At 40.8% G+C, this 10,901-nt stretch overlaps 1 long non-coding RNA gene across 1 annotated transcript; it reads left to right on the top strand.

The window, feature by feature from the left end:
• Nucleotides 1–9,172: 9,172 nt before the first annotated feature.
• On the top strand, nt 9,173–10,472 carry LOC137601783 (uncharacterized). The gene is made up of 3 exons (XR_011037097.1): nt 9,173–9,364; nt 9,452–9,488; nt 10,272–10,472. It is a non-coding gene; the product is annotated as an uncharacterized lncRNA (long non-coding RNA).
• The last annotated feature ends 429 nt before the right edge of the window (nt 10,473–10,901 follow it).

The following is a 10,901-nucleotide window of genomic DNA, read 5'->3' as shown; positions in this document are numbered from 1 at the left end:
TATGACAATCAACAGTGCAAATAAGTCTCAAACAATTAAGAGCTTCATAAACAAGTATTCATTCATTCATTTTCTGCCGCTTTATCCACTGTAGCGGGTTGCGGGGAGCTGGAGCCTATCTTGGCTGGCATAAGGCCTGAGGCAGGGGGACACTCCGGGCACGACGCCAGTTCACTGCGGAGCCACACACAAAGACATACAACCACGCACACACACTCACTCCTACGAGCAATTTGGGACCGGCCGATTAACACGAAGCGCATGCTTTTTATAAACAAGTATCAGAACCTTAAATCTGTTCTGAGCACATTGTGAGCCACTGGAGTCTAGTTAAAACTGGAGTAATATTATCTTCCATTGTATTAAGTAAAATTTCAGCAGCACTCTACTAAATAATTTGAAGGTTTTCAATTGATTCATTTGGAGAAAAATGGCTACAATAATTTAATCTATTTGGAATAAAAACATGAATCTTTATGGAATAAATAATAATGTTTGATGACAAGCTGCTTGCTGCTTGTTTCTCATCCAGAATTTTTTTTCAGTGGTCATCTCATCCCATTGGTCACAAATGGAAATTATTAGAATTATTGAGTGATTAAGTATCTCTCTAAGAAACAAACTTGTTTCTTGGGTGTGATTCAGTTTCATCACCTTCACCAACTGTAAGATTCTTTTTACACAATACCACCATCTTAAAGGTCCAGTATTATGCTTTTTTTTTTTTTCAGCTGACAGTTGTCCAACTACACTGTATTTGAAATGTCTTGCCCCAAACTGATCTGTGGTCCTCTATATCTTTGAATATTGATAAAATCACATCCGTCCCGAAACACTTTGTGTTAATGGGTAGGCCTCTGAGCTCCTTCTATCAATAACAACCCCTCCCTAAGGTTCACCTGCATTTTGTTTAAATGTGCCACATGAATGCGTGCACTATCTGGAACTTTTTTTTTAACTTTCAGTAACTTTGTTACTATGGGTTTGGTTCTTATTTTTATTCTGTTTTTCTCTCTTGTTAATAACTGCGCTTCCTCTGCGCTAAGTGTGGACCTGCTTTCTCAGTCAGCCAAATGTGACTCCGTGGCTCCATTGTGTAAACACTACATTGCTTATCCCACTGAGACCACCGTTAAACATCAAATAATTTGTGGCGTAAAACACACAGTGTTTGTACATGGAAGAAAAAACAATGGAGACAACAACAGATGTTAACAGACAGGAGGTAAATAAAGCTGTTCCGACAATCGTCACAGACAATGAAAGATTGCTGGCTAATGACACCAGGGAGCTAAGCAATCACAGTCTAATGAAACATGGGATGTTACCGGGGAAGTATGACAAAACATTGTATTTGTGAAATATATTGGATTATTGGCCGTTGGGCAAAGTCAGTACTTTATCTCCATCCACTAACCTATGTCGCAGTGATGAGGAGGACAAATGGAAGCTAGGATACTAAAAACTACATACCTGTGCATGCAATTTTATTCTCTTAACTATTATCTTTTTTTTTTTTTTAGTTCTTCATTCTTAAATGTTCCTTATAGTGTGTGTGTGTGTGTGTGTGTGTGTGTGTGTGTGTGTGTGTGTGTGTGTGTGTGTGTGTGTGTGTGTGTGTGTGTGTGTGTGTGTGTGTGTGTGTGTGTGTGTGTGTGAACATATCCATCTACTCTTTTTCTCTCACAATACGGAAACAAGTGATAAATTCACCTCTTCATTTCTGCCTAGATAATTTCCCTTGCAGGGTTTAGGTCAGTTGAATGTAACCCTTGACTGGTGACAGTTAATATTTATTGGGCAGTAAATAAAGGCCAAGGCTGTTTGTTAATGAGCAGTATAGTTGGTTTGGATACATGCAGTTCTCAGGTCACTTAGAAGAGCCAAAGGTGCTTTTTATTCATCAAATACCAGTTGATTTTGTAACAACTTCACTATGAGGCTGAGGATACGTCTTATGCACACAATGACTGAAGCAGAGCTAATCAGTTAGCGAAACGCTAGCTGACTTCAACAGGTTGTGTGGAACTTTCAGTGTCTAGCTTTGAGCCAAGTCATTGCCAGACACTGCTAGCTTAGCCTGAAAACGAACTGCACCTCGGGGATGACCACACTTATCGGGGTGGACAATCAATTATGACTCAGGATAGGTCAATGACTCTGTCAATTGTGCCAGGTGTGACGTCACATGTAGCGCTCTATGAATCTGATCGTTTTGATTCTGTCCACCCATGAATTCCAAAGGATTCCAAAAATGTTTTGATGCAGGAAGCAATTGTTTTCCAGATTCTAGGATTTGTAAGGATTTGGGAGGACCACTATGTACATTTAGAGACCTGAAAAAATGTTTTTCATAATAGGACCCTTTAACAGTTATAGATTTCACTTGAATTTTTCATAGCACCTGATTTTTGCGGTATTTACAGCTTCTCATCGTTTCTTTTTTTTTTTTAATGTAATCAAATAAAAATAGCTGACAAAGATTGAAATAAATACTCACACATGGACAAATGAAGCACATAGCATCATTTATTACAACCATGAGTCATCAAAAATGACATGACATGATTTTTTTGTACAGTATTTGCCTCTAAAGAGCTTTCAGTGAAAACTGCCATTGAACTTTGAATAAAGATGAGACTAGATTGCATTGATGTTTTTCTTCTTTTTTAATGGATTCCTTTTTAACTTGTTCTTATTCTTCCTTTGTCATCTCCTCTCTCACACCTGCACACTATCTGTAAGGTAATGGCTGCTGGAGCCAAATGACCTGCATAACTCTTCATCATCTGACAATGTAATGTCAAATCCATCTGAAGCTCCATTAATTTCCCATTACAGAATCAATGACTTACCTTTTGTAACGGATTTTCAGTCTTAGGCACTTTCTTTTTCTCCTCTCATACGCTCTCTTCCTGTCTTTCCCCATCTCTTCATCCTTCTCCCTCCAGTCCAAGGAAGAGATGTAATGATGATTGACGACAGGGTCATTTTATCACAAGCAAAAATGTCTTGCAGAGAATAGAAGACACTTTCATGTACCTGTATGTCAAACCCGGACTAGGACTTAAACCCAAATGCACAACTCTGAAAGGGAAGTTCAATTCAATAATCTTAAACAACAAAGTGTCACAGCCAGCTGAAAGTGGCTCCGAAAGTTAACACGTTTATTTAACAGTAAGGCAAGGCAAGGCAAGTTTATTTATATAGCACAATTCATACATAGGCAATTCAAAGTGCTTTACAAAGGCAACAAAACACAAGGACACTTTAAAGATAAAAGGGGATTAAAACAAGACAATAAATTGGGCGGCAGTGGCTCAGTGGTAAAGCGGGCGGTAGAGCGGGTCGTCCTATGATTTAAGATCGGCGGTTCGATTCCCGCTCCCGCCCCCCCAAAAATACCCGGAGGTGAGCTAACAGTGGGAGGTGTCAGCTCATCTCCGGAGCACTGCCGAGGCACCCTTGAGCAAGGTGCCGTCCCCTTTACAAATTGCTCATTTGAGGCGCACCAAGAAGGAGCTGCCTGCCACTCTACCTCCCCTGCATGCCTACAGGCCCCTTTGTGTGTGTGTGTGATACAGGGGCCTGTACTCACATATATGTATGCATGCGTTTGTAATCATTAGCTAGAGTGTGCTTCTTAATTTCCCTTCGGGGATCAAACCAGTATATAAAATTAAATTTAAAAAAAAAATTAAAATATCAATAAAAAGCAATGAAAAAGAGAAGTCATTTAAACAGGAGACATAAAATATTGAAATGTAGATAGTTAAAAAACAAATTCAGGAAAATGCTGCATTGAACAAGAATGTCTTTAGCCCTGATTTAAATGAAGTGACCGTTTGAGCAGACCTCAGGCAGTTTGTTCCACAGGTGAGGAGCATAATAACTAAATGCTGCTTCACTTTGTTTGGTTCTTGTTCTGGGGACACAGAGTAATGTATTTTGGTCCAAGACCACTTATAGATTTGTAGACCAGCAGTAATATTTTAAAATCTATCCTTTGACTCACAGGAAGCCAGTGTAGTGATTTAAGGACTGGAGTGATGTGGTCCAGTTTTCTGGTGTTTGTAAGGACTCTGGCAGCAGCGTTCTGGATCAGCTGCAGCTGCCTGATTGATTTTTTTTATGTAGACCTGTAAGGACACCATTACAGTAATCAATCCTACTGAAAATGAAAGCATGGACACGTTTTTCTGTGTCTTGTTGAGACAGAAACCCCTTAATTCGAGCAATGGTTTTCAGGTGGTAATAGGCAGATTTAGTAATACCTTTTAAATGGCTGCTAAAATTCAGGTCTGAGTCTATAATTACACCAAGATTTCTGGCTTGATTTGTAGCTTTCAATGACATGAAGTCAAGGTGAGCATTGATCTTTGATCTTTCATTTTTGGGGCCAAAAACAATCAGTAACTATATAAAACAAATAGTAGCATGGCATATGCGCCCCGGACTCAGTGGGTGTTCTCTTGTGAACCACTGCTTCGAAGCCTGCTTCATACATGGAAAGAACATGTGACTCAGGTGACACACTGGCGCTTCATTCACCAGGTGAACCAGTTTAGTGGTTCGGATCAAAGAATGGGACTTCGAAACACCGGTGAGTCCCAGATGTGTTAAAAAGGATAAAACAGCGTGGTGCGCTACATGTCATGTGAACACCTTCTGGATTGCTGACTGTTTGCTGTCTAATTGCTCTGCAGTGGAGCCGACCAGATAGTGATCCCAGGTCTGGGAACAGTACCTGTTTCTACCTGTACCTGCATACTGTTTATCTGCTGTGAATGGACTTTCTCTTCACATCATCACCTTCATTATGTGAGGGAGCCTTGATGGGAATGTGGGTACCATCTATGGCAGAAAGTTACATTGGGACATCAAAATAAATTAATTTTACTAACCCAAGTCTGAGGTTGCAGCACAATATCATTAAGAGAACATACTTTTAAATTCATTTATCAGATTTATACAACTCCTCCTTGATGATTTTGGCAGTTTTCTCTCTGGGAAAATTGGAAAAGCTGGGGTAAAAGTTTAAAGGCGAGGCGCACTGACCATCTCCAACATTGTATAGGAAAATTACCGTTTGCAAAAAAAAAAATTAAAAACTGAACAGAGCGCTACACGCAGTGCTGCTGCAGACGTGAGGATAGATCAGGTTGTGTGTGTGTGTGTGTGTGTGTGTGTGTGTGTGTGTGTGTGTGTGTGTGTGTGTGTGTGTGTGTGTGTGTGTGTGTGTGTGTGTGTGTGTGTGTGTTGGATTGGGACGTGAACCAGCACCGATCATAAAGAGAACTGTCTGGATATGATGGCACATCTGAACGCGATACAATTATTAATGAATTCGGAAACTCCATCAAGGGGCTCCACGTCAAACGGACATGACATGCTAGCCTCTAAAATATGTACAAAATACGGAGTTATTTATAAAACCTTAGGTCGCTAAGACTCTCCATCTGAATGAACCAGGAAATGAAATGGCACGAGCTGCTGTGAAAGGGGCCAGAGTCACAGGAAACCCTGGGTTTGTGGAAGAAAACCTGCTCCTGACCAGGTTAGCTTTTAGGATTTCCCAGTGCAATTGGTTGCATGTGGTACCCACATTCCCATCAAGGTACATGTAGACATGCTGTTTAAACATGTTAAAGACTGCATCATAGATAAACTAACATATGCCCAGATCATGTGTGATGCTTCAGACTACATTTCTGATGTGGAGGTCTGGGTCTGTTCCTGACTCTTGGATGTATTATGAGTCTTACCTGAGCAACAGACTGTAATGTGGTCAGTAACCTAAAGATTTGCACAGTAATTCACTTGTCTTCATTGTTTAATCCCCTCTAATGAATCCACTATACATTACAGGAGAGAGCCTAGGTCACCTCAGGATGATTCCTGCTATCCAGGATGGCAGAGTAGTGACAGACACCATCTGCCAGAATCATTTCACAGTCTAAGTCACCATCACCATCACAGCGGGCAATAAAAACATACAATATGCATTTCCTTTGGTCATCTTTATTTCTTACAAATACAAAGTTAGTTTTTGTATCGTTACAATAGTTAACATTCTAATAGTTAACATGATTCACCTGTGACCATAACCCACCTCTAACTTGTGCTCCAGTACTTCTGGAGTTGAAGTCCCCCACTGCCCTCCTAATCTGGAGATCCTAGTGAACCATTTATATTTTCCGTATTTTTTTAGAAAGTGAATTCTATAAACTTCAACAGATAGCTGGGAATACATGAGGAGGACATTAAAACATATAGTTGCATATGAATTCCACAAAAAAAAAAAAAATGCTGGTGGTCACAGAGCGTCTATTTCACTGTGATAATCTGTGCAGTTGGGACCCTTCTGTTACTGTCCATCCATGCTCTGTTAAAAAATAACGAGAATGTGTTAATACTTCAGTGCAGACTAAATGTCACTGTTTGCCACCACAGTGTTACGCATTGGGAAGAGAACAGTCAGTAACATAAAATATTAGATCACCTGTTTTCTTCAATTTCTTGTTATGGTTTTTTTTTAATCAATTAGTAACTCCTGTGTGTATAATGTGACTAAAACAGACAGGAAATAAAACTTGGAATACCTTAAGCTGTTATAAGCAGTACAATGCCACCGCTACTGATGTAAGAACTAAACCAGTTTTGGTTATTTCTGTATTAAGGAAACCCTGCAATCAAGCTACATTTCAGCTCTTCATTTCAGTTCTTAGATAATATAGGTACACGCAATCTCAACTGTTTTTGTAACGTGCATATGCCGATTTACTGTTTTATTTACGTAACATTAAAATGTTTAAATTGATTTTATTATTTAACAGAACTTCATATAGATGAGAGCACATTTATGTCCAGGAAAAGAGCGTTATGTTTACCTCAGGGTATGTTAACCCTGCCTTTGTGAAATGGGCCCTGGATCTTTCTGAAGGTGATTAACGTGATGTAAATATTTACTGTACACTGTCAAACATAATGAGGATGAGGAGTATCCCTGAGTTAATGCAGAAGTCTGACCTGTTTTAACAATGTTTTTATCCTTCGTATCCTGCTGACATGTGTGCTTCTCCCCAGCTGGATTGCTCTTAAATAAAATAAATTAATAAACTATTACTCAAGCCCTTTACCCACGTAATTTTACCGTGAGTGCAGCGGACTACGTTTAAACTTATGCATTGACTCAAGCAGCTTTTCACTCCCACGCCATCTCTCTCTTCTTTGAGGCTGCAGCGCTGTTTCTGTTTCTTCTGAAAATGTCCTCAAAGTCTTTATATGCATAAATTAAAATTTGTACGTCAACTGCCATAAATCAGTGGTGAATCACTGAATCAGGTTTACATTGATGATGGCTTTTTTCCAAGTTGTCGCGCCTGTCAAACTGCGGGTCAACTTACTCTGGGTCAAGAAAATTAACCCTGAAAAGAGTTTTTTGAAACCAAAATCGCTGGTTTTCCAAGTTCAGGGTAAGTCAACCCAGAACCACAAATGTACCTCAGGGTATGTTAACCCTGCCTTTCCTGGATCAACCTGTCATTTTCAAATAGATACTCCTATCCCAGACTCGCCCACCCATTGTGTTGAGGGGAAGTCTGACTACAAAGGGGGTTGGCTCGTCTCAGCGTCAATGAAGCAGAGAGATCCTCACACTTTTTAGGGGCACAGATCTGGGAGGAATGTCCTTATTGCCATTCTGCCAAGTACAGTATGGCAATAAGGACTGGTAGCTTCCCCTCTGAGAAGATAGAAAGATAACATCACCAAAGGATGTCACTCCAGTACTGTGAAGGACCAAACAATGTGACTTCTGTCACCAACGAAGAATCTACACAGGTGATCTTAACCTTCACAGAGTGCATAAATAAAGGACTCACAAATATGAAGTATACACACATAACGCACTCACCTTAATGTTTTCATGTTATCATTACTTCACATTGTTCAGTTTTTCAGTGTGTTTTTCAGCGATTATTCAATATCACCTTCATAACAGCAGTATTGGAAACTACAGTCGATGCAAGTGCGGGACTAAAGAAGACGCTGTAGGCTTACAGTCATAATTTCATATATATAATAGAAGTGCATTTACTTGGTTGATCATTATTCTGAAAACATATATTCATGCTCATGCAGTTCAGTAATGTTCATTGGTGAAAGATACTGTCTTGTTTAAATACTTTGTCATTATTTTTGAGGGTACTAATTTTTCCTGTGAATTGTCTTCCCTACAGGGTAAGAGAGCGATCACTCAGTGAGGGTCATGAAGGAATTTTCACCATATAATGTCATCATTGGGGTTTTTGCCTACATCTGCAGTGAAGAACAGTGAGACAGTAGTCAAAGATCAGTGCAATCTTTTTTGAAATTTGGTGTTTTTTATTAAATTTCCCAGTTCGAGTCCATGGCTTAAAAGCCATGGAAGGGGGGGATGCGGTGGTTTATGTGTAATAAATGTTTCATAAACCTCACTCTTCCACTTGAGTCCCTCTCATTCACACACATGTACTCTTATTGCGGCTAACCTTCATTCCTCTCTTTTCCAGGACAAACCTCCACCTCTCTAGCTTCTCCTCCACCTGTTCCCTGCTCTCACTACAGATCACAATGTCATCTGCAAACATCATAGTCCATGGAGATTTCTGTCAAACCTCGTCTGTCAGCCTGTCATCACTATCACAAACAAAATGGGGCTCAGAGCTGATCCCTGATACACTCCCACCTCCACCTTGAACTCCTCTGTCACACCTACAGCACACCTCAACACTGTCTTACAGTCCTCATACATGTCCTGCACCACTCTAAGATACTTCTCTGCAACTCCAGACTTCCTCATACAATATCACAGTTCCTGTCTGGGCACCTTGTCATAAGTTTTCTCCAAATCTACAAAAACACAATGCTGCTCCCTCTAGACTTCTCTGTCCTTCTCTATGATCACACTCCTGGCAAATATTGCATGTGTAGTACTCTTTTTTGGTGTGGCAGGATGATGTGTCTCATCTGTGTTTAATTATGAGCTGCTGTGTAGAGTCACTGTCAGCCAATGACCTCATGGTGGCACTCTGTAAAAGAGAGTGTTGGCGGCCTCCCCTCCCTCTTGCTCTGGCCGTCCTTGTCACTTCCGGGTCCTGTCGTTCCCTCCCTCTCGCTGTTACCTGTGCAGGTATGTTGGCAGTGGCTGCTAGTAATGCCCATTCAATATTGTTGCACTGATTTGCCTGGTTGGGCTTGCTTTTAGACACCATTACAGTCTGCGGCTCTAGAGATCGCCGTCGTACAGCACCTTTTATGATGCGCTCATCTTTCTCCTTTCGCTCTCCCTCGGGGTGATCTCTCACGGGGGCCTGACTGGCAGGTATGACTGATGACAAGCCTGTGCTTTTCCTCTGCTCCTCCACTATTCCTCCAGACCTCACTAAAGTTAATTCTTTATTTGTAACAGGGGCTGTGAGGACCGGGTGTGTTGCTGGGGAGTTATTGTAAGAACATCGTATCTTGTTGCTGCGTGGATGCTGCTTTGCCCTGCTTCGCCTTTGCTCTGCTCTGCTAGTTGTCGCTGTTTTGACTGTGTCCTCTGGCCTGTGTTGCTGACCTCGCTTTGCGGCTGCTTTCTCCTGGCTTTAGTGTCTGCAGCACCCATTCTGACTAGGTGTCGGCAGCTCCCTTTTTCGCCTCGGCCTGCTGCAGCTACAAGACTCTCAGGTGCTCTGTGCAGTTGAAGCTACGGCTGCTAACCCAGCTCGGGCCTAGAGTCGGTCGCTGTCAAGAAGTCTCAAGGATAAAAACTGACTGGACCAAATATATTGTTAATGTAAAGCTGACTTTCTCCCAGCTTTTAAACGTAATCTTAATGACTGACTGAGATCAGTGGGGTTATTTTGGGTTGTAGTTACGTCTTGTTTGTATCTCTTCTTTTCATTTTTTCATTTCATTTTTGGTTTAAATTTGTGGGCAAACATATTTTTGGTTGAATTTGTTTTCATGAGTTAGCTTACATTTTCTCATTGCTTTATTCCTTTATTTTTCTAAGTACAGTACTTAATTATTTTCCTTGTGTTTGATACATTTTTTTAAAAACTGAATATTGGTTTTGGGTTTAATTATTGAGTTATTTTGTTGGTTTGGCAGCACATGTTACTTTGTATTAGTTATCTGGAGGGGGGCTGCCACCCTTATTGCTTAGTGTAATATTTGAGTTGTATTTTGGTTACCTTTTGGTGTGTGTGACCCACTAATTCCCTTTTTGTTCTTCACCTTTTCAGTTGCTGAGAGCAGACGTTGGTGGTTCCTGGTGCCCTGGTGGTGTTTCCCTCATATAGTGTGCTGTGATCCCCGACTTTGAGTGTTTCACTGAGTGTGTGTTAGTGTGTGCCACGAGTGATTGGATGCTTTTCTTCCCTGGGAATCCCGTTTTGTGTTCCACAACCACTGCACTGTCGATGAGCCTCAGCACCTGAAGAAAGTTGTCCCTTTTAAAGATTTATTTTTAAAACATGTTGAAAATAAATGTAATTGTTTGAACGTGGAACCACGTCTCATGCCCTCATTGAATAGAACGAACCTGTATGTCTTAAACTGTTTGGGTTGATAAAACCATATATCCTTGGGTGAAATTCCCAAGGTGGCATTGGCTATAACAAATTAAAGGACGGTTTAAGATTAAGCAAACTCAATTCCAAATCCGCCCTTGAGCTGCCACATTGGCATGAAACCATACTGCTGCTCACAAATGCTCATTTCTGCCCTTAGTCTACCTTCCACTACTCTTTCCCAGAACTTCATTGTATGGCTCATCAGGTTTATTCTTCTGTAGTTACCACAACTCTGCATGTCTCCCTTGTTCTTAAAAATGGGCACCAACACACTTCTCCTCTTTTCTTCAGGCATCTTCT

This window comes from Antennarius striatus, chromosome 2 (genome assembly GCF_040054535.1).
Source record: "Antennarius striatus isolate MH-2024 chromosome 2, ASM4005453v1, whole genome shotgun sequence".
NCBI lineage: Eukaryota > Metazoa > Chordata > Actinopteri > Lophiiformes > Antennariidae > Antennarius > Antennarius striatus.
The sequence above is the reverse complement of the archived record's forward strand: the minus strand, read 5'-3'. Positions and strand labels throughout refer to the sequence as shown.